The sequence below is a fragment of the Carcharhinus amblyrhynchos genome, chromosome 29 (assembly GCF_965287045.1).
Source record: "Carcharhinus amblyrhynchos chromosome 29, sCarAmb.v2.hapA, whole genome shotgun sequence".
NCBI lineage: Eukaryota > Metazoa > Chordata > Chondrichthyes > Carcharhiniformes > Carcharhinidae > Carcharhinus > Carcharhinus amblyrhynchos.
In genome coordinates this window covers 17,494,324-17,515,848 of record NC_137352.1, presented here as the reverse complement: position 1 = coordinate 17,515,848, position 21,525 = coordinate 17,494,324, and the positions used below count along the sequence as shown (strand labels likewise).

The 21,525-nt window shown below is 39.6% G+C and overlaps 1 protein-coding gene across 17 annotated transcripts in view; it reads left to right on the top strand.

Moving 5' to 3' along the window:
- The window catches only part of LOC145359853 (neural cell adhesion molecule 1-like), a 515,972-nt gene that overhangs the window by 415,444 nt on the left and 79,003 nt on the right, over nucleotides 1–21,525 (top strand). The window lies entirely within an intron of this gene.

Here is a 21,525-nt window from a genome sequence, read left to right as displayed (position 1 = left end):
GATTGTCAAACTTAATGTATGGAAACATATAGATATGATAGGTTGTCTGTGAAATATTGTATACAGACACTTCAACCAGTTTATTACATTTATCTCAAGTGCCTTTACCGTCGGAACAGATAAAAGACCGGTTCAAACTTAGCTATATTAAACACTAACTGATTAAAGAAACAATTCTTACACAATAGATTAAATTTACTTTCTCCAAATTGGGCTAATTGCCTGAGAAATGGGTACTACCTGGATTGGGCTGCTGGAATCAAATCATTGACCTCATGGTGACACATGAATTCTTATCACGAAAGTGGATCTTGCATACCTTTTTCCGTTGTCCTAGGTTACAGTAGGTTTGGTGGAATCTTCGCTGGAGTTTGTCTTGAAAAATGGCTGTTTTTATCCTTCTCCTTCCTTCCTTCAAATGTTTGCTGGTTTTCAGCCAAGAGGGTGATGGGTGGGGGTGGTCACAACACCCGGTGAAGTTAGGCCAGGTCATCCTAGTTGTACATACCTCTTTAGTAGAGGGAGGTTGGCTGAAGTTAGGGAATACACAATATTCTGGCCCATAACGACTCTTGCATTGTAAAGTTTGAGCCTTTTCATTTAATATGTAAAAAACCTGGGTTCTGGTTTCAGGTCATGATGACTTCCCTACCATTAAGCTGAAGCACCCCTGTTCAACATGTGAGATAGTTCTGGGTATGTGTCCCTGTTATCTTTTGACCTGTGGTAAATCATAAGCAGTTTTTAGCTGTATTAATTTAAAATGCCTAGTTTTATGTTGCGCCTAATTTCTCAGGCCTTGCCCATTTGAGCAATGTTAGATGTGCTGGACCAAATGATGACCTCCTGTTCTAACCATATGACATTGTATGTTAGATTATAGTATTTCTCAAGCCAGTGAATTTTAGCATAATTTGCTAACTGCTGGAGGTGTAGAATTTGATTGACTAGTTCTTAGGAACCATTTGACAGATCAGTTTAATCACAATGACTCCTTTGCAGGCCATAACTGCCCATAATCCTCCCCACTATTATATCCAGTAATGCACAACTGATCATGCATTAAGTAATATGATAGTATTTCTTCAGATGTGATAATCAAACCACTTTAATGTCAAACTAAAAATCATTTCCACGTTTCACAATTTCTCAAGAGTACCTACCAACTATATGAACTTTATATCTATCTTAGTAGAAACTTCGCAGGGTCTTTTTTTAAAAACTTTTTCATAGGCAGGCTGCCACAGTAGTTTGAGATGGGGAGGTTGTACAGTCTGATCCATCTGCCAATTAGTTGCTAATTTATTTGTTCGAGAAACCAGCTTTCACTAAATGCTGCTTTAATGACTGCATAATTCAAAATAGCTGTGGTAACCTGAATGAGTAATGTCTCAAGAGGGTAGAACAGAGAATCTGCTCTTTGTGCCCCTGCTGTGATGTTATTGATAGAGGAAAATTAAATTGATATCTGTAGAGGCTGTTCAAGTATAAATCACAGATCATTCATAGCAGATAGCAAAATAATAGGTCTGAAAAATACTACAATATTTGGATACTGGGAATAGGGACAAATGTCGTTATTAAGCTTGAGTATTCGATAAAGTGCCAGATTCCCATTGATGCAAGAATAAGGGTGGACTTTGTTCACCAGGTATTTCAACCCTCTTTTCCAAAGAAGTGTTTCTCTGGAAGGCTGAAAACAGTCCATAAGTGATCCAGGACAGCTGGCAATGCTCTGCACACTGGTAATGAAACAGCTTTGCCATCTTTATGAAGTGAACCATTCACCCTGGTATTAAGCATGTTATTTTGCTACCTCTATGTCAGCAGATAACTATAGTTGTAACCTTCAATGTCCAGAGACCAGCACCTCAGGAGATTACCATAGAAAGTTTGGATAGATTCACAACATCTGTAGTGGAAATCTGTTGCCAGTTTCAAAAGATAATTATAAAGCAAATATATTTTATAAGTGCCAGACAAAGGAAGCAATACTATTGAAATCCAACTAGACTTGAAAAGATTTACTATTGGTTATAACCAAAACCAAAGCATTTCTACATAGTGATCAAGGCACTAAACCTATTAAAATATATACATATAGCAATGGATAGCATGCAACAAATACCATTAAAAACCATCATTTACATTGCACAGACTTGTAATGCACATCTAGGGAACTATTGTTTTGCTGCTATTTTACACAAGTATGCATGGGGAAAATATACAAGTACTGTCATTGTATAATAGCCAGTTGTGCCGACATCAATGGAAATAAATGACAAATAGCTTGTTGGTCTTTGGTCCAAACAGGCTGATACTGATCAAGTGCCGCTCATCCTTGGTTTTGAGCTGACGTTCTCTAATACCGGCAAAATGTTTATCTATATTCTCTTGCAACTGTTAGCATTGGAAAAGCAGATGGAATTAAGTAGCAGATGTCTGGTATTGTTTCACTTAATTGCTTCTGTTTTATATAATGTTTCATATTTAATGACTGTCTTAATTTCTTCTTCATGCAATAACTCTTCCATTTACAATTGTGTGGTTGAATAATGGCTTCTCATTTTCCAGTACTGTTCTTGGGATACTTGCTGTCAGTACAGACTGGAATTAATTGTCAGTAAAGACTGGAATTAATTGCGATAAAGAAATTTTGCATATAAAGTTAATTTTGTAGTACTTGGTACTAATGAAAAAGCCCCATTGGATTTTGCTGGTATATGAAGCATCTTTCCAGTAGGAGGGCATGTTAACCTGCTGGTGTTCACCACAACAGCCAGTAGCGGGAAGAGAGGAATCAGTTACGCACTGTTGGCTGGCAGATCAAGGTTGTAATGGAGAGGTAATCTTAGGGGGACTTCGATCAGTAGAGGTTTTTGGGAGATGTTAGAGAGTGTTCCTTCCCATTTGCAACCATAATTTTTAAAAACAAGAATTGAAAGTTTCCTAGACCCTTTCACGACTGATCTCCAACAGTAAGGGAAAACAGATTAGACTTTCTCATTGCTGGAGTGAACAGACTGCACGTGCACATGTTCTACACAATTACTTTGAAATTGTGGTTGTAATCCTACACCCACTGAAGAACCTTGTTTTCTATATTTAATCATAAGCGTGGAAGTAGGCCATTGGACCCATCAAGCCTGCTCTGCTGTTTAATTCGATCATGGCTTCTTATCAACTTCAACCCCACTTTTCCGCACTATCTCAATATACCTTGATGCCATTCGTATCCAGAAATCGCCTGTCTTGAACATGCTCAGTGACTGAGCTTCCTCAGCCCTCTGGAGTAGAGAATCCTCAAGATTCATCACCCTCCAAGTGAAGAAATTCCTCCTCACATCATTCTTAAATGGGCTGTCCCTTATTCTGAGACTGTGACCTCTCTTTCTAGAGTAGCCAGCAAGGGAAATCATTCTATCTACATCCACCCTGTCATGCCCTGTAATAATTCTGTATGCTTCAATAAGATCACTCATCATTCTCTGAACCTCTAGAGAAGCTTTTGCAATAATCTTCAGCCACAAGTGCCGAGTGGATGATCTACCTCTGCCTCTTCTGGAGACTTCCAGCATCACAGATGTCAGTCTTCGGCCAATTCGATTCACTCCACATAAGAACATAAGAACATAAGAAATAGGAGCAGGAGTAGGCCATCTAGCCCTTCGAGCCTGCCCCGCCATTCAATAAGATCATGACTGATCTGTCGTGGCTCAGTTCCACTTTCCCGCCCTCTCCCCATAACCCTCAATCCCTTCTCTTATCAAAAACCCATCAACCCGCTTCTTAAAAATATTTAGCGAGGTAGCCTCCACCACTTCAACGGGCAGAGAATTCCAGAGATTCACCACCCTTTGAGTGAAGAAGTTCCTCCTCAACTCCGTTCTAAACCGCCTCCCCTTTATCTTGAGGCTGTGCCCCCTAGTCCTACTGTCTTTTTTGAGCGGGAAGAGTCTCTCCACCTCTATCCTATCCATCCCATTCATCATCTTATACGTCTCAATGAGATCTCCCCTCATTCTTCTAAACTCTAACGAGTACAAGCCTAGTTTATTCAGCCTCTCCTCATAGCTCAATCCCCTCAACTCCGGTATCAGCCTAGTAAACCTCCTCTGCACTCCCTCCAGGGCCAAAATACATGATGTCAAGAGATGGCTGAAGGCACTGGATACTGCAAAAGACTATTCTGGCAATAACCCTGAAGATTGTGCTCCAGAACTTGCTACACTCCTAGCCAAACTGTTCCAATACAGTTACACCACTAGCATCTACCCAGCAATGTGGAAAATTGCCCAGGTGTGCCCTATACATCCAAAACAGGACAAATACAATCTGACCAGTTACCGCCCAATCAGTCTACTCTTGATCATCAGTAAAGTGATGAAAGGGGTTATCAACAATGCTTTCAAGCAGCACTTACTCAACAATAACCTGCCTACGAATGTTTAGTGTTCCCTCAGGGTCACTCAGCTCCTGACCTCATTACAGCCTTTGTTCAAACATGGGCAAAAAAGTTGGATGCCAGAGATGAAGTTGAGAGTGACTGCTTTTGACATCAAGGCAGCATTTGACCAAGTATTGCATCAAGGAACACTAGCAAAACTGGAATCAATGGAAATCAAGGGAGAAACGCTCCACTGGTTGAAGTCATATCTGGCATCAAGCAAGATGATTGTGTTGGTTGAAGGTCGATCATCTCAGCTCCAGACCATCAGTGTAAGTGTTCCTCAGGGTTATGTCTGAGGTCCAACCATCTTCAGCTGTTTTATCAATAACCTCCCTTCCAACATAAGGCCAGAAGTGGGGATGCATGCAGATGATTGCACAATGTTCAGCACCATTCACAACTCCTCAGGGACTGAAGCAATTCATGACCAAAAGCACCAAGACCTGGACAATATCTAGGCTTGAGCTGACAAGTGGCAAGAAGCATTCTTATCACACAAGTGGCAGGCAATAGCTATCTCCAATATGAGAGGATCAAACCATTGCCCCATGACATTCAATGGCATTGCCATTGCTCAATCCGCAAGTATCAACATCCTAGGGGATATTGCAGACCAGAAAATGAACTGGACTAGCCACATAATACTGTGGCTACCAGAGCAGGTCAAAAACTTGGAATGCTGAGGTGAGTAATCGCCTCCTGGTCCCCAAAGTCTACCCACCATCTGTAAGGTACAAGTCAGGAGTGCATTGGAATATTCCCCAACGACACTCGAGAAGATTGACACCATCCAGGACAAAGCAGCTTGTTTGATTGCTACTCATTCCACAAATATCCAATCCTTCTACCAACGAGAACAGTAACAGCCATGTGTACCATCTACAAGACGCACTGCAGGAACTTGCCAAGGTTCCTTAGGCAGCGTCTTTTAAACCCATGGCCACTACCATCTGGAAAAACAGCAGGTGCCTGGGAGCACCACCACCTGGAGGTTCTCTTTCAAGTCACTCACCATCCCAATTTGGAAACACTTTGCCGTTCCTTCACAATTGTTGGGTCAAGATACTGGAATTGCTTCCCTGACAGCACTGTGGGTGTAGCCACACCTCAGAGACTGCAGTGATTCAAGAAGGCAGCTCAATACCACCTTCTCAAGAGCAACTAGGAATGGGCAAATAAATGCTGGCCCAATCAGCGACATTCACAACCTATAAGAAACAGAGGAAACATGCTGGGATGCAGCTGATCAGATATACCACTTTGTTAATACCAATATCTTTCAGTTCCTCATTTTCACTAGCTTCTTTTTCCCTGATATTTCTGGAAGATTTTCTCAAGATGATACAACAGTTGTTTAGATTCTCCATCACTGCCCTTTTCTCCATTATAAATCCTTCTGACTCTGCCTGTAATGGAGTTATGTTTATCCTTGCTAATCTTTTCATTTTCTCGTGTCCAAGAAGCTTTTACGGTCCAGCTTTATGATTCTCGCTGGCTTACGTTCATATTCTCTTGTCCCTGTCTCCATCAATTTCTTGTTTCTCAATTGCTGTATTCTAAATTGCTTCCAACCTTTGGGCTTACCATTTTTTTGACAGCTTTATTAACCATTTCCTTTATTCTAATGCGGTTTTTACTTTTGTTAGCCATGGTTGATTCACCTTTCCTGTGTACTTTTTCATCTTAGAGGAATGTATTTTTGTTGCAGACCATGTGATGTGGATTGAAATACAAGCCATTATTTGTTTATCTTTAGATTTGTTGGCATATTTTCCTTATCCATCACAGCCATCCTGCACCTCACATGGAGCCAATTAGCTCAGTTGGCTGGACAGCAGGTTTGCAGAGCAACAACAACTGTGCAGGTTCCATTTCAATACCAGGTTATTCTCAGCCTTGTCTCTCGCCTGAGGTGTGGGGATCCTCTGTTCCTCGCCTGAGGTGTGGGGATCTTCTGCCCCACGTCTGAGATATGGGGATCCTCTTACTATTTGCCTGAGGTATGGGAATCCTCTGCCCCTTGGCTGAGGTGTGGGGATCCACAAGTTAAATTGCCATCAGCCAGCTCTCTGCCTCAAAAGTGAGATCAGCCTATGGTCATCAGGGACAATGGCAACTTTGCACTTTGCTTACAGACCTTACATCTTCATAGTTTCCTTTGTTCAGATTTCAGACTCTAGTTTCAGAATGAACTATATCACTTCCAAATTTAACATAATATCCTTTTATGATAACTGTTAATTTCTTTTTACAGCAAAATTACCAATTAACTCTTTCTCATTACGTAATACGAAATCTAAAATAGCCTGACCTCCAGTTGGTCTCTCAACATACTTGCCTGAATTCTACCGCCCCGCCCTCCATGGAATCGGAATGGGCGAGGGGCAGACGACAGAAATGTCCATTGACTTCCGGCAAGCATTTCCAGTGTCGCTCGAGCAGCAAATGTCTCAGAAACCCATTTTGTACACATTCCAGGAATTCATCCTGCACAGCATTTGTGCTAATTAGATTTACCTAGGCTGTATATGAAATGAAGCTGCCTACACCTGCTGTAATATCCAAGCTGCACACAGCTCTCATTTCCTGATGTGCGCTTATGGCCAAAGTTGCCACAATAGTTTGGTGACTTATAAACAACTCCCACCGATGCTTGCTGCTCCTTGCTGTTTGTTTGCTTCACCAAAACTGATCCACTGAATCACAAAATTCTTACAGTGCAGAAGGAAGCCAGTTGGGTCATTGTATCTGCATTGGCTCACCAAACAAGCATTATGGCTTAGTGCCAGGCCCCTCCCTTACTGTCTCTTCCGCACCCTCCCCCCCGCCACCCCCCAACTCCCCTGAATATTGTTTCTATTTAAATAGCGATCTAATGGCCTGTTGAATGTCTTGACTGAACTAGCACCACCATACATTCTTGCAGTGCATTCCAGACTTGAACCACTCTACACCTCGATCTTTCGGTCAAAGATCTTCTCGCACTAATGCACTGACCTCATTCCTTGTTAACAGCATGATCCAACATTCTTTTTCTTTTTATCTACTTTTCCTAAATGAAGGAATATTCAGTTCCCAACCTTGGTCACCATGTCTCCGTAATGGCAGTTAAATCATTAAGCAGCCTACTCAGCCAGCCTCAGTTACTGGCTTCCTGTTCCACAGGTGAGAAAATTACATCTCCCTTCTATCTCCCTCAGTGCGAGATGGAAATGGATGCGGCATTTAATGGAATAATAATCATCTCAGAAGCAAAGTAATTCCTTAGTGTGCCACACAGTCTTGTAGATTTAACATCTATAAAGACTTTAGACTAACTGCTGATATTATTAGCCACTACCAATTGCTCTCTATTAATATGGGGGAAATGTAATAGTACTGACCACAGAAGCTCTTACCAAGGCACATACTGATGTAATTCGCATTCTACCAACTTACAGTCACAGAGAACATCTAACAAACAAGGGGAGGAAAAAAATAGCTGTTTGCACCACAAATCATTACATTGCTTCAGATCTGATATTCTCCGTGTTGCCTCAATTGTTGTTGCTCTGTCTTTTGAACAGCCATAATTCAAAATCAGCATAACTTGATGAATTTATGGTCATACTTTCTATCCCTAAATGGATTCAAGGGATTATTAGTTTTATTTTTATGGCAAGGTTCAGTTTTGTAGTTAAAAGTAGCTGTTGGGTTTATCTGTTGAGTAGATTATATTTGTTGGGCCAAATGTCACTTCATTGCCACCGAAAATCTCTCAACTGTGCAAATTTTCTCTGGGAATCATAGAAGACACATCCTGTTTGATTTGAAGTTAAAATAGTTATTTTATTAAATTGTAACTGTCAGCTTACAAGGCGACTTTTCCTGGTTGAGGCCTTATTTTTAAGGTGAGCTCCATTATCTACCTGAAACTGGAACAGGCTTTATTGATCGCAACGTGGCAGATATCTGCTTCCACATAAATTTTCACTCCAGCCAATCCTCAATAACCATAAGTAAGAAAACAGAGTACAGGAATGTCATGTTTCGTTTGCTCTTAAAATTGTCATGGACAGGGGTGAGGCAGAACTGAAATCTCAATCCCTTTCACTTACTGCCTGTAATCAGAATTTTTTTATGTAAAGAAGATGTGTGTCGATTTGAATAATGAATAGCAAGCTTTTATGGGTTTAAATAAAGAGGATTATTTATTCACATATTCAGCTCGAAAATCCAGTGCTACATCACCCTTTCGGCGCACACACCATCACACACCACAACGCAGCAACACACATAGAGAAGGTGTTTTCACACCTGTCAGGTAGTCTAGCTGGGTTCCTTTGGAGAGATGGATTTTCAGTAGGCCAAGAAGGGAATCAGCTGCAGTCTCCAGTTTTAAGGCTGTTTCTTCTTTGGTTTGCAGACTGACTAGTTTGTCCCTGGTTCTTGTGATAAGACTTGTTGCTTGAGGATGGTAAAGTTCCATTAATTCTCTTTTTTGATCCCTCAATTTAAGTACATTGTTTCGCATGGTGTAAATCATTATATAAATGTTATTACAAACCTAGCTAACTCTGGGAATGTATCCTGTAATTGTCAAGCGTAGTAGACAGTGAGTGGAATATTATTATTGTAGCCTAATCGAAACACAAATGCAAATTGAGTCTGTCTGGAATTTTAATTGAACAGGAAATTGCAGTACTAACAAATTAAATTTGAAGCAAATAAACAGATTTTTCTTCTTTGCTTCAGGGTTTTGCCAGAAAAACAAAAGCAAAATTAATATCATTGGTAATTTGCATGCTCAACAAATGGACAAACTGAGCTTCAGGCAATAAAATTTCAATGTGTTTATATATCTGTGCATTGTATCAATTCTTAAAAGTGTTTCATTTGAATGATTTGAGAAAGAGCAGAAAATCTGTTCAAGTACAGAACCTAGAAGTAAATTACAATATGCTGATTATAATTAAAGATAAACTATTTAATAATTTTGGATAATATGCAAACTTGAGGTTCAGCGGGGCATCTGGGGAATAAGACAATTTTAATTAAGGGGACTTGATGCTGATTCTAAGACTTTATAAATGATGGCTATAACTGTGTTTGCTGATTGATCTAAATCTATCCTGTTTTAAAAATGTATATTTAAGCTATTTCTCGAATCAGCAGAGAGGTTTTTTTTCCCCACTAGCTGTTTTCAGCATGATTATTCCTTTTGTATGCTTTTAGTATGCTTTTACGATGTCACAACAATAAAACCAAATCATTTTTTGATTTGATTTATTATTGTCACGTGTATTAGTATACAGTGAAAAGTATTGTTTCTTGCGCGCTATACAGACAGAGCATAGAGTTCATAGAGAAAGAAACAATAGAGTGCAGAATGTAGTGTTACAGTCATAGCTCAGGTGTAGAGAAAGATCAACTTAATGAAAGGTAGGTACATTCAAAAGTCTGACTGCAGCAGGGAAGAAGCTGTTCTTGAGTTGATTGGTACGTGACTTCAGACTTTTGTATCTTTTTTCTGAAGGAAGAAGGTGGAAGAGCATGCCCGGGGTGTGTGGGGTCCTTAATTATGCTGGCTGCTTTGCTGAGGCAGTGGGAAGTGTAGACAGAATCAATGGATGGGAGGCTAGTTTGGGTGATGAATTGGGCTACATTCACAATCTTTTGTAGTTCTCGCAGTCTTGGTCTGAGCAGGAGCTGTAGCAAGCTGTGATACAACCAAAAAGAATGCTTTCTATGGTACATCTGTAAAAGTTGGTGAGAGTTGTAGCTGACATGCCACATCTCCTTAGTCTTCTGAAGACGTAGAGGCATTAGTCAGCTTTCTTAACTATAGTGTCGTCATGGGGGGACCAGGACAGGTTGTTGGTGATCTGGACACCTAAAAACTTGAAGCTCTTGATTCTTTCTACTTTGTCCCCATTGACGTAGATAGGGGCATGTTCTCCTGTACAATATTATCTCTATAAGACAAAAGCAAAATACTGCAGATGCTAGAATCTAAAACAAGAATAGAAAATGCTGGAGAATCTCAACAGGTCTGACAGCATCTATGGAGAGAGAATAAAGCCTACGTTTCGAGTCTGGAAACATTGGATGGGATTTTCCGGTTGCGCTCGCCCCAAAACTGGAAAATCCCACCCGAGGTCAACGGATCTTTGTATGGTCCCCCCACCCCACTGCCCGCTACGATTCCCATGGCGGGTGGGATGGGAAAATTCCCCCCAGCACTGTGGAGACAGAATAGTGTCAGTGTTTTGAGTCAGGATGACCCTTCATCATCTATTAGATTAAGTTGTAAATTATAAATTGTGCGAATGACACAACATTTTCTGCTAGAAGGTTCATTTTGAGGAATGAGGATCACAGCTAGGATAAACAGAGGATAAATCTTTGAGATTTATTTTAACAAAAGGCATAGAATCTATTCCAAAGATAAACTCACAATAAGTGGATTTAATTTAGGGAAGTAAATGCAAGTAAGAACTTAACACGTGTTGTTTTCTCAGTGATTTTACAGCTGTTAAGAGATTGTGAAGTAAGTCCTTATGTTAGGAGTAGCTTTGGTTATGAATTTTCTGACACGGGGATCCAGTTTCCACTAGTTGGAGCCTGCAAGTATTTTCGTAACAAGTATGTATTTTGGAATAAATGATCAAAGGACTTACAAGCTGCAGTGTTGTTGATGTGTGCATAATATCAACTATATACAGAACCAAGTGATCTTAACTCTTTAACAATAGCTTGATTGAAAGCGAGGTACATACAACTAGGCTCATGTAGACCTTGGGCTGGGTTTTACAGGGGTGGGATAAAGAGGCAGGGTCCCCATCCCTGGCTTAAAAGTTAGAGCATATCTAGAGCACATCTTGCAGTCATTTACCAGACATCAGAGGGAGGAGGGGGCTTTACTGAGCAAAGGGAGCCCCTTAAAGGTGACACTTGCCCTACTCCCCCACCTCCCACAGCTAATTGGTCACTTAAGGACTTCAACTGACCCTTAACTTCTGATGTCTTCCCCCAGTGCTGGTAAAATTGCAGCAGGGCAGGTGAGTAAACCAGCACTCATGATGTGATGCCCAAGTGCAAGCTCCCCCACCATCTCACCCGTAAACCTGTCTCCCAAAGTGGGGGTGTGTGCTGGGCTGAAAAATCCAGCTGCTTGAATATAAGAAAATCTGTTGTATATATGTTATATATGCAGTTAACTTTTGATCTAGATTTGCTGCTCCTGCCAGTCCATCAATGTGTTTTTTTTGTCACAACTTCTTGTCAATTACTTTTGAAATTTGCAACTGACCAGCTGCATTTTCTTGAAATGTGTGCTTTAAATTACACACGATATTGCTGCTTTTGATGCTCGCCATGTACATCACTGCCCATATTTGGGTTTTATGTGTCAGTTGAGAATTAAAACCGCTATCATTAATTCATTTTTGATTGCCTTTCCTTTCTCTAGCTACTCTGTCTCCATCTCCTTTTCCATCACTTGATTCAGCTAGTGAGTATTTTTGCATGCAGCTCTCTGTTTTTCCCAGCTGTGACTACTATCAACTGTGTTTAATTGTCGAATCATTCAAATACTGTTAAAGGTTAGATTGTAAATCTACAGATATCAGTCACTGCAACATTTATTTGGCAGCCGAAAAAGTGGCTCCTTTTGGAAAGGGAAGTAAGAGCTTTGAAATCTGATGGCATGAGTTTGCTACCTAGACTATTAAACCTTGCCCCTTGAAATCTACAATTTTATATCTGGAAGGCTAACCCTGAAATAAACCCCGTTGGCATGATTTTAGTTTCAAATGACTGCTATGTTAATGAAGAGGGTGGTGTTTAATCTGCACATACTGCTTTACTTTATGGTCTACTATATAATTTAGCTACGCACTGTTTACTAACCAGCATATCTTAAGTGAATTGCGAATAACACTTGCTGAACATTGAGTTATTTGAGAATAGTTTAATACCTTAGAGGAGTTTTCACTTTAGACTATTTTCTTCATCCTGATTTGTGCCACCATAGAGACCGGCTCGCTCTTCCTTCCTGAAGAAATAGCAAGTCAGTAATTAGTATTCATGGCCTGGCTGCTGTATGATAGTTGCCTGGATTTACTGTAACCTTGATTTGGTGCACGTAAACTTCGATTGAACATGAATGTGTAGTTGCAGCATCTAACATTTCCGAATTTGGAATAGATTCTTTAGAATTGTTTGTTTCAACAAGTTAGAACTCAGAACATGGACTGCAGCGATTCAAGCTCACCACCACCTTGTCAAGGGCAACTAGGGGTGGGCAATAAATGCTGGCCAGCCAGTGACGCCCATGTCCCACAAATGGATAAAAAAAAATTGTAATATTTTGGGCTGTAATTGTACCAAAGTTCGAAACTTTTTTTTGAAAAGGGTTGATTTAATCTGAAGTACTGGGAGCTAAAAAAAAGTTATAGAAAGCTGCCAATATACAACATATTTTGTTTAATGCTTCACAATTACCCCAGCCTTGAAAAGCTGCAACATTTGAAAATGATCCTCAGGAAAAATTAAAAACCCATTTTATTAATGTTTTCTTGTTGATTTAGAATTCAACATCAGAATTTTAAACTATGTAAGCAATGAGGGATATTAACAGACAATAAAGGTGCTTTCTTGTTTGCAAGTTCTTTATGTCAGTATTTTCCATTATGGTGCCTGAGAATGCTACCTTTTAAGAAAGTAAAAATAACTTTGTAGCTTTACTCATGAAAGGAAATTTGAGTTTTCAGAATTGAAGAGGAGAATGCTTGTTGCAGTTAGCCTTACCTAACCTCTTGCTATGCTAATTTCAAATATATAGCTATGTAATAAGAGCTACGTATTTTCAGATTGTATAATTTGAATATGAATCATTTCAGATTGAATTCCTAGACCTGGATGCAATTCATTATCAGAGTGGCGGGAGCAATCTTTCTCCTCAATTTGGTGGTGGTAAAATAGACATGTGATTACAGTTTTCAGATACAATAAGTGAACCTTCCCAGCCATGCACACAGTGGGTCTTCCAGTCCAGCCGATGGTGCAGCCTCACTGTGGGTTTCATGCTGACGAGGAGTGCATTCCACAAGAAGCTCCATTGACAGTGGTGGGACCAGAAGATCCCACTGCTGGCTGATGGCGGGCAGATTCCGCTACCGCAAAACACGCAGTGGGTTGTGTGAAATTTTGTAGCTCCATAGATAGAAGTAGAGTGATGAAATATTAATCCCCATTGACATCTGTATGTCTCAGTTGTTGACTTTGTTTGGTGTTTTAATTCATCTGTGTGGAAGTTGCTGTAAAATCTGGTGAACAAATTGTATATTCATGCTCATTACTGTGCCCTATACAGATAAGAACAGCATTCTTGTGTGTGTATACAGGGAGGTAATTTATATACCAATTTATAATTTTCTTGGAGAAATTAGCAGTAAGTCTGTTGGAGTGAAGTTTGCGCACTAGATTTCTAGCATGCCGCTTCTCGGCACATGCGCACTAATGGCCTGATATTTTCAGCAAAACTTTGCCATTGGGAAGACACACAGCAGATGGGACAGAAAGTTTGGCAGACGATTTACAGGTCCATTGACCTCGGGCATAAATTTCCAGTTTTGGGGAGCGCAAGGCCAGAAAACCCCACTGACCGCGTTAGTTAGTCATTTGTGACGAGTGATAAATACTTGGCGATCTGCCACAGTTGTATCCATGGGATAGTTCTATTAGTTTCTGACTGAATTTTATCAAACAATGTTGACTGCATGAGCATCGGTTTATTAAGAAAGGGTCTTTGTTTTCCCTTTGGTGTGTTGTGTGTTATTTGTGATGTTTTGTTCAAACAAAGCAAACAAGAAAGAGGATGAGACTATTAATACAAAGCTAAGTTGAATGTAGCAGTCAGATCTTTTACTCTTGGGATTTGTGAATCTTGTTCAAAATGCCTTTGATATCACAAAATAAGCTGTTTTTGATCCCATAATGCTATACTGGGCACACAAATATTGGCAGTCATGCTATTAAAAAATGTTCGGAGCAAAAAGTAAAAGGTTTCTGTTAAAGGGCAGTTGAATGGTATGATACAACAGTATGTGCCCTAATATATGTTTGTCCCTCTTACAAAATACCTTATGTATGAATATGTATAAACCTATTTTAAAGGGTCTGGTTGATTAACATTTTTATTGGCTGTGGTGAAGGCTGTTCTTTAAGAAAATGGAAAGTTATCAATTAATTTTTAAAAGCTTTCCTTTACAACCTACTGTCACTATAGCTGTCATTGCTTCTATACATTGTAGAGTAGGAGAAGAGGCATAGAAGTGCCTCAGTTTGGCATTAAGAACCATAGGGGATCAGGGAATACGTTGGCATGGGAAATATGAGCAGCATTGTGTTGGCATGAAGCCATGATTAGCCGTAGAGGACAGACAAGGTAATGAAGTGACATGGAGAATGTTTGGGGAATGAGGGGCTGGTGAGGGTTGGAGAACCTTTGCTTTTGTTAAAACAGCACTGAGGCAGGCCTTCTAAACAGCCAGTTCTGCACCCAGCAGACCCTGTGGCTACACCCGAATTTTTTCCAGGCTCAGCTGGTCGGACAGCAGCCCACACCTGTCCCCCAGCAGTGAAAATCAGGTCCTTGTGGGCACTTTGTCCTAAGGTGGGCGGGCCAGGTGAGAAAGCTTCACAACTGTTGCTATCCCCCTTGAGGATTAAAGCCCAGCTTCATATCTTTGAACTAGACTAAAGTTTGTTAATGTCTTTACATGATACAGAGGTGAAAATAAGCAATCTTATTGACAATACTGATATGTGTTTGAAAGCTCATTTCGGGTCAAACAAAGCTGCAAACAATCTGGTTCAGCTTTAGGCACTTGTTGGGGAGAGGGACAGAGCCAATTGCTCGGGAATGGAGTTGGGAGCTGGGACCAAAAATACTGACTTCAGTTTTCCCAGTATGTAACAGGAGGAAATTTCTGTTCATTCAGTACTGGATGTCGGACAAACAATCTAATGCTGGAGACGTTAGTCCTAATAGGGCTTTTATCCGGCCAGCCTATCAGTGAATGGCAGAACAGATTGTCTGACACATCTGTTACATGTCTACTTTCCTTGGGCTTAAGGGAGCAGAGATAAGGGCTGTACCAAGAAAGTAATTCTGTATTTATATTTATTTCACCTTCGAAAATGCCTTAGATTTGACATGACCTGCTCTTTCAAAGACTGAGCAAGTTTATTCAATGAGTAGCTGAGCAGTATGGACCAGGAAGGTCACGACTTTGATCCATAGTCTACGCTGAATTAACTGATCCAAGCATAGGTTGTAGTCGGGAGTTTCACAAAAGGTTTTGGGTGCCTCTAGAATAGCGAAGTTATGTTTCTCCAGATATCCTACTCCTGGTCAGCAGTCATGCCTTAAGGAGGGGAGGAGAGAACATTGCCAAGAACAGCCATGCAAGTTTGCTACTTATGGTGCCAGAATCAATAGTCAGTAACCACTCAACAGGATCCTTATAAATACAGTGTGGAATTTATTCATTGTTTTGCAGAGTGGGGCAGTTGGTAGGAAAAACGGCATGGAAACCGGCAGCTCCAAAGGTAGACACTCTCTGCCGTATTTTTCGGGATTCCTTTTAAAAAAAAGTGAAGTCCCACAATGTCACTCTGCGGAGCGGGGAACTGGGGGGTGCTGAATGACCTCATCCCGTCAGCAACTTAGTTTTTAAAAGATTGGAGTACCATTTTTAAAGGGAAACTCAATACAAACAATTAAAAATAGAAGCCCCCCACCCCACAGAACACCCTCCCTCTTCCCCTCTGTGGAATATCCCTGGCATTGCCTCCTCTAGGGGGTGGTGGGTAATGTCGGTGCTATACCAGGGTACTAACCAGACGTGACCCCCTCTCTCTGCACCCAGGGGATTGTAATCACCTGTGCCTTCCTGCAGGCTATGCTTGCCAGGCATTAGGGGAACCTGTTGTGAATGACAATTCAACAGCAAGGAAACTATCGGATGCAAAAGCCTGATTACTATGCTTAAATGCATTCAAATGGGACCCGGCATTAAACTTCAGTATTCCGGTTGCAATTGGGGGTTGGGGGGGTGGGTGGCGGGCGGTGGTATTGGACTGGGAAATTCTGCTGGCGTTAACTGCGTCTTGAGACTCCCATGGGATTTCCTGCTTGTGCCGCAGATTCCAAATCCCCTGCACCACCTGAAAACGGGGGCAGAAACTCCGTCCCCAGTTGCAATTCAATTGCAACTGTTAATCTTATGATTGTTCAGTTAATCTCTCTTCCATCACAATTAAAACCACATGCTGGGCACTGATAATGGATAACACCATTTACATTAGCAACTTTTGCTGTCTGTGGATAAATGTGAAGACTCTTATTCGGTTGTTGTGGGCATTTATTTCCTCCAAAAAGGGAAATAAATACGAGTTATCTGCCTGTCTATACACCCAGTACCACACTGCAATCTGCTGTTATTTCATTCTTGATAAACGCAGGGATTTATACCGCTCCCCAAGGCAATCACCCTTGTGCGGAGATAGAGACTATTCTTTCCAAAAAGAGTGATTCACCCACTGTACCCCCCCCCACCGAAAAAAGGAGTGGAAATTCCTTCCCCCAATTACAGTCTGAGGAACTGTACGACTGTTAACCTCACTCTACACGATTCAAATCTCAAAAATTTGATTTCTTTAAAAAATCCATTTTACAATCACAAGAAAATGTCCTCATTCTAAATGACTATTAAGGATTTATTGTTAACTGGAATCAACTTAAATATGGAATTAACTTCAAAAACAGTTGAATGGAAAACCACTATTATGCAATGCTTAGCTTTTGTTATTTTCAAAGGCTTTGGAATATAAAGGGAATTTATTTTAACCATAGAACATGACTTTATTTCTCAGTGCAGTTATGAATTGAAATTTAATGGAGCAACTGTTAATCTACTTTCTATTTCAGCGCAAACACAATATTCATTGCACCCTTTCACTAATGAAGAAAATATTAATCCAACTTTTATAATGCAGCATTAATATCATTTTTATTTCAAGATGGAAGAATATCAATGCAATGCATATTTTTGTGCAGCACTAATATCACTTTTATTGCAAGATAAAAGAATATCAATGCATTTTGTTTTTACTTAAATGTAGCACTAATACCATTTTTATTTCAACATTGCAGAATTCTGGTGCATCTTTATTTCAATGTAGCAAAATGTACTTGGATGTCGCTTTTTGCAAACTCCTAAAATCCATTCTGGAAACTATTGATCAATTGTTTAGGTTCTATGGAAAGCAGCACTGGAGTCTACACAGTTTATTTTTGCCTTTTCTTAACCCAAATATTATGCTCAATGATCGCAGTCAATTTCAGAAAATTATTCTTTATTCTCTCAATAGACCTCTGCGGGGCATATCTGCAGGACTCGACTACTGAGGGCTTCTACGTGTCGACTATTAACATACTTTGTGCGCTGTAATGAACGTTGTTTGTAGACTGTCAGATGTTCCAGACAGCAGCAATACCAAAACTCTCATTGCAGGTTTTATTTAAAACCTTTTCCACATCATTTCGCATTCATACCACACAGTTGCTGAATCATTGCCCTTGCATCCCGCTATATTACAGAATAAAATTTGTGTCTTAAGACACATCTTCTATTTGCTGTTTCCCTGAATCAAATGGAAATTGCTGGTGCTGAATAATGTAAAATTCAGACATTGTTGTGAGCTTTGCGGATGACGAAATTCACAACATGTGATGGAAGTCTATGTAGAAAGTGTTTGTGAAAAGAAGTGTTACTGTTTTGTAAACCTGCAGAGTTTCCTCTGAATTAACGATTGTGTGGGGAGAGCACAGGCAGGGCCTTCCTGGGGTGGTGGGGAGAAAAAAACTGATTTTCCAATTCGATCAGTTTTACTAAGGAGAATGATCAAGCTTTGCCTGAGACTAATTGCATTGCTGTAACAAAATGCTTTGCCATTTTAAAAAAAAAATAACAACTAAACATTCTCATTTACAATTACAGCCAGAGGAAATACTGCTGATCTGTGTTGCTACCAGAGAGTTTGATTTTTAAAAAATCCCAACGCCCCATTTGTATTTTAATGTTTTTTGGTTTGATTTTGGTTTATTCAGTCTGTAACTCTATTCCTGCCCATGTTTACATCAGCTTTAATTTTGTATTTTTCATGTGCTCTCCTCCACTTTCCTTTCAACCAATCATGTACGTGCGTATCATGTGACTTTGTCATGTGGCTTGCATGGTGCTGATGATGTCGTCCACGCTGGTGAACAGAAGGTAAAATCTTTGTTCTGATTGGTTGAATAAATTGAACACACTGAGCAAGTTTCTTAAAAGGGTTCAATATAGTTGAGCTTTACGGAAATTTTATATAACTGTCTGATTAAAAGCGGAATTATGTATTAAGTAAAATGTTACAGAACCAATCTGGAAAAAAAGGGGCCAAGGTGTCAAACAAAATGGTAGACGAATGAAAACCAAAACGGAAAAGTTTTCAATCGAACCAGCCAACCACTTTTTATCTGTATGGACATTTAGCTTTTATCCTCATAAGAAATTAAACCTTTAGTTAATTTAGTCTGCCTTTCAATTCATAGAGTTTAACCGTTAACACACACCGATCAGATTTTGTCTGAACTGTAGCCGCACATACATGTGCTCCAATAACTCCTTCCTGTTTGATGCATCAAGATTTAGTTTCTGTGTTGTGATGATGGCAGTCTTCTATTTATTTTGGGTCAAAACAAGCTGTTCCTTAATTAATGAAATATTTCCCACGTTGTTACTACCTCCAAAGCAGATAGAGCAGAGGGACAAAGGACGCAACAAAATTTTTTTTAGAAATGAAAATGAACAGAGTATTTTAAATAGGTAAAATTGATCATAAGTAAACAACTAAAAATATAAAGACCTTGGATGGAGATGTATGAGGGACGATTGAGGATGTAGTGTAACAGGGCCAGTAAAAGTGGCTCAATGTGTTTGCATCTACTTCAAAGTCTCCACCAAAGGCTCACTGGATTTATCCAGCAACCAAACTATATGTATTTGCAGAGACTTAGATTTTATCTGGCCTCTGAAGTTTTACCTATCTCAGCTCTGGTGGTGCAGAAGCTTTTCTTGTGATCCCTATCCCTGGATTAGCGAGAAGTAATTTTGATTGCTATGCAGCGAGCTTTGCAAGTTTGTGTGCGAACATCAGATTAGGGTAGAATTGTACTTGGTTTTGATGTCTTTCCTTTTGTCCACCACTGTCAAATATTTAATTGTCACTCAGTATAAACGCTCTCAAATGAAAGAAATTGTGTCCCAGAGAGCTCTCTATCTTCAACAGAGAGAAAAAGAATGTAACACTGTTAAATCATGCTTGTGCTTAGTCGAGTTCGCTGTAAATCTTCTAGTTATGGATCTTTCTTATATTTGAGTGGCTTATGTTGTTGTAATATTAGTATTTCTTTCAGTGCCATATCACCAATTGATAATTTACAAAACAAATTTACTCATAAATTTTCTGGGACTGATTTGCAGTCTAATTGAACATTAATTTTTACTTGCCAGTTAACATGGTCTTATTAAAATAATCCCTCATAAAAACAGTTGTGTAATTTTTGATGTGTAGAAATGATCTAAAAATCATGTATAGTAACATAGGTACAATGCAGTTATTGACTTTAATTTATTCAAGTATTAAAGTAGATTTAGACATTTGATGTTATTTTCCAAAAAAATAACTTCAATGCTGGTTTTAAATTTCTAAGCTTTTTTTTCACCCACTTGTGCAGATTTCCATATTGAAAAATAGATTTTGTAACATAATAAAGAGGAAAATGACAGAAGTGATTAAATAGTAAAGATCAGCTGAGCCAAATATTGGCAGGCATAAAATAAATTTCATTCCTATTGCCATTTTAAGTAAACACTTGTTTGAAATATCCAAAAGTCAAGGCCATCATCGTAATTCGATTAACGGGAACTGAATGTCATATTAAATTTAGAGCTGTAAAATTGGGCCTGTAAAATGTTGACATCGTCTGAAGCTAAATTATAGATTTTGTTCCAGTAATTAGGTTCAAAAATACAATTAATGAATGGATGGTAATGAGATTTCTGCCCTGCTAACTGCTTCGTTTGTGCAAAAAATAAATTTTAACCCTGTTGTCATTTCAAGTAAATTGTTGATCCAGTGTTTGAATTGTCACAAAAAAACAAAATAAAGCTCTGTGGGTGTTGCCAAGTATACAGGGTTAAAATGTGTGATATTAATATTACTAACACAAACACCTGCCTTAAGCTGTACAGAAGTTTGACAAGCAAGGATTTTTTTTCTGCAGTTGCTTCCCTGCTAAAAATTTTTAAAAATCATTCTGACTGTTTCCTAAATGTAACTCTTGTAATGTCATGAACCTTGTTAGAATATTCCATTGGATTTTGTCTTTGAATTTTTTTTGGTTTTTAAGAGGGAAGCATCTAGGCAGGTTAGAATGCAGATCAAAACTAACACATGTAACTCACAAGCATCACTGCATGTATGCAAGTAGTTTTATCCCTCCTCCTGAAGCCTATTGGGCGACATCCAGAAGGATCAAAAGAGGCGGAGATTTGTATTACCCCCCCCATGCATGCCAATTTTGTAGTGGTTACGGGCTGGTTTTGCCATGGGCTTTTCACCTGTGTGTCTTTCATTACCATTTGCATTTAATCAGTTGCAAGAATAGTTTCCTTACACTCAGTAAACAACACGCGGCATTTTCTTTCATCTAGGCATTGTCCTTGAATTTTATTTTAGTACCATTTACACCCTTGTGTGTTTGGCACAAGGCAGGATGGAAAGGATACCAATACTGGAAATCTGAAATAAAAATGGAATGTGCTGCAAATGCTCAGCAGGTCTGGCAGCATCTCTGGAGGGAGAGCAGATAGAACGTTTCAGGTCTGTGACCTGTGGAAAAGGATGATTTGAAAACTTTATTACAGGTGTCACGATGCCTTAATGTGACTTGGTGCCAAATTAACTGCTGCTACCTGAGAGAA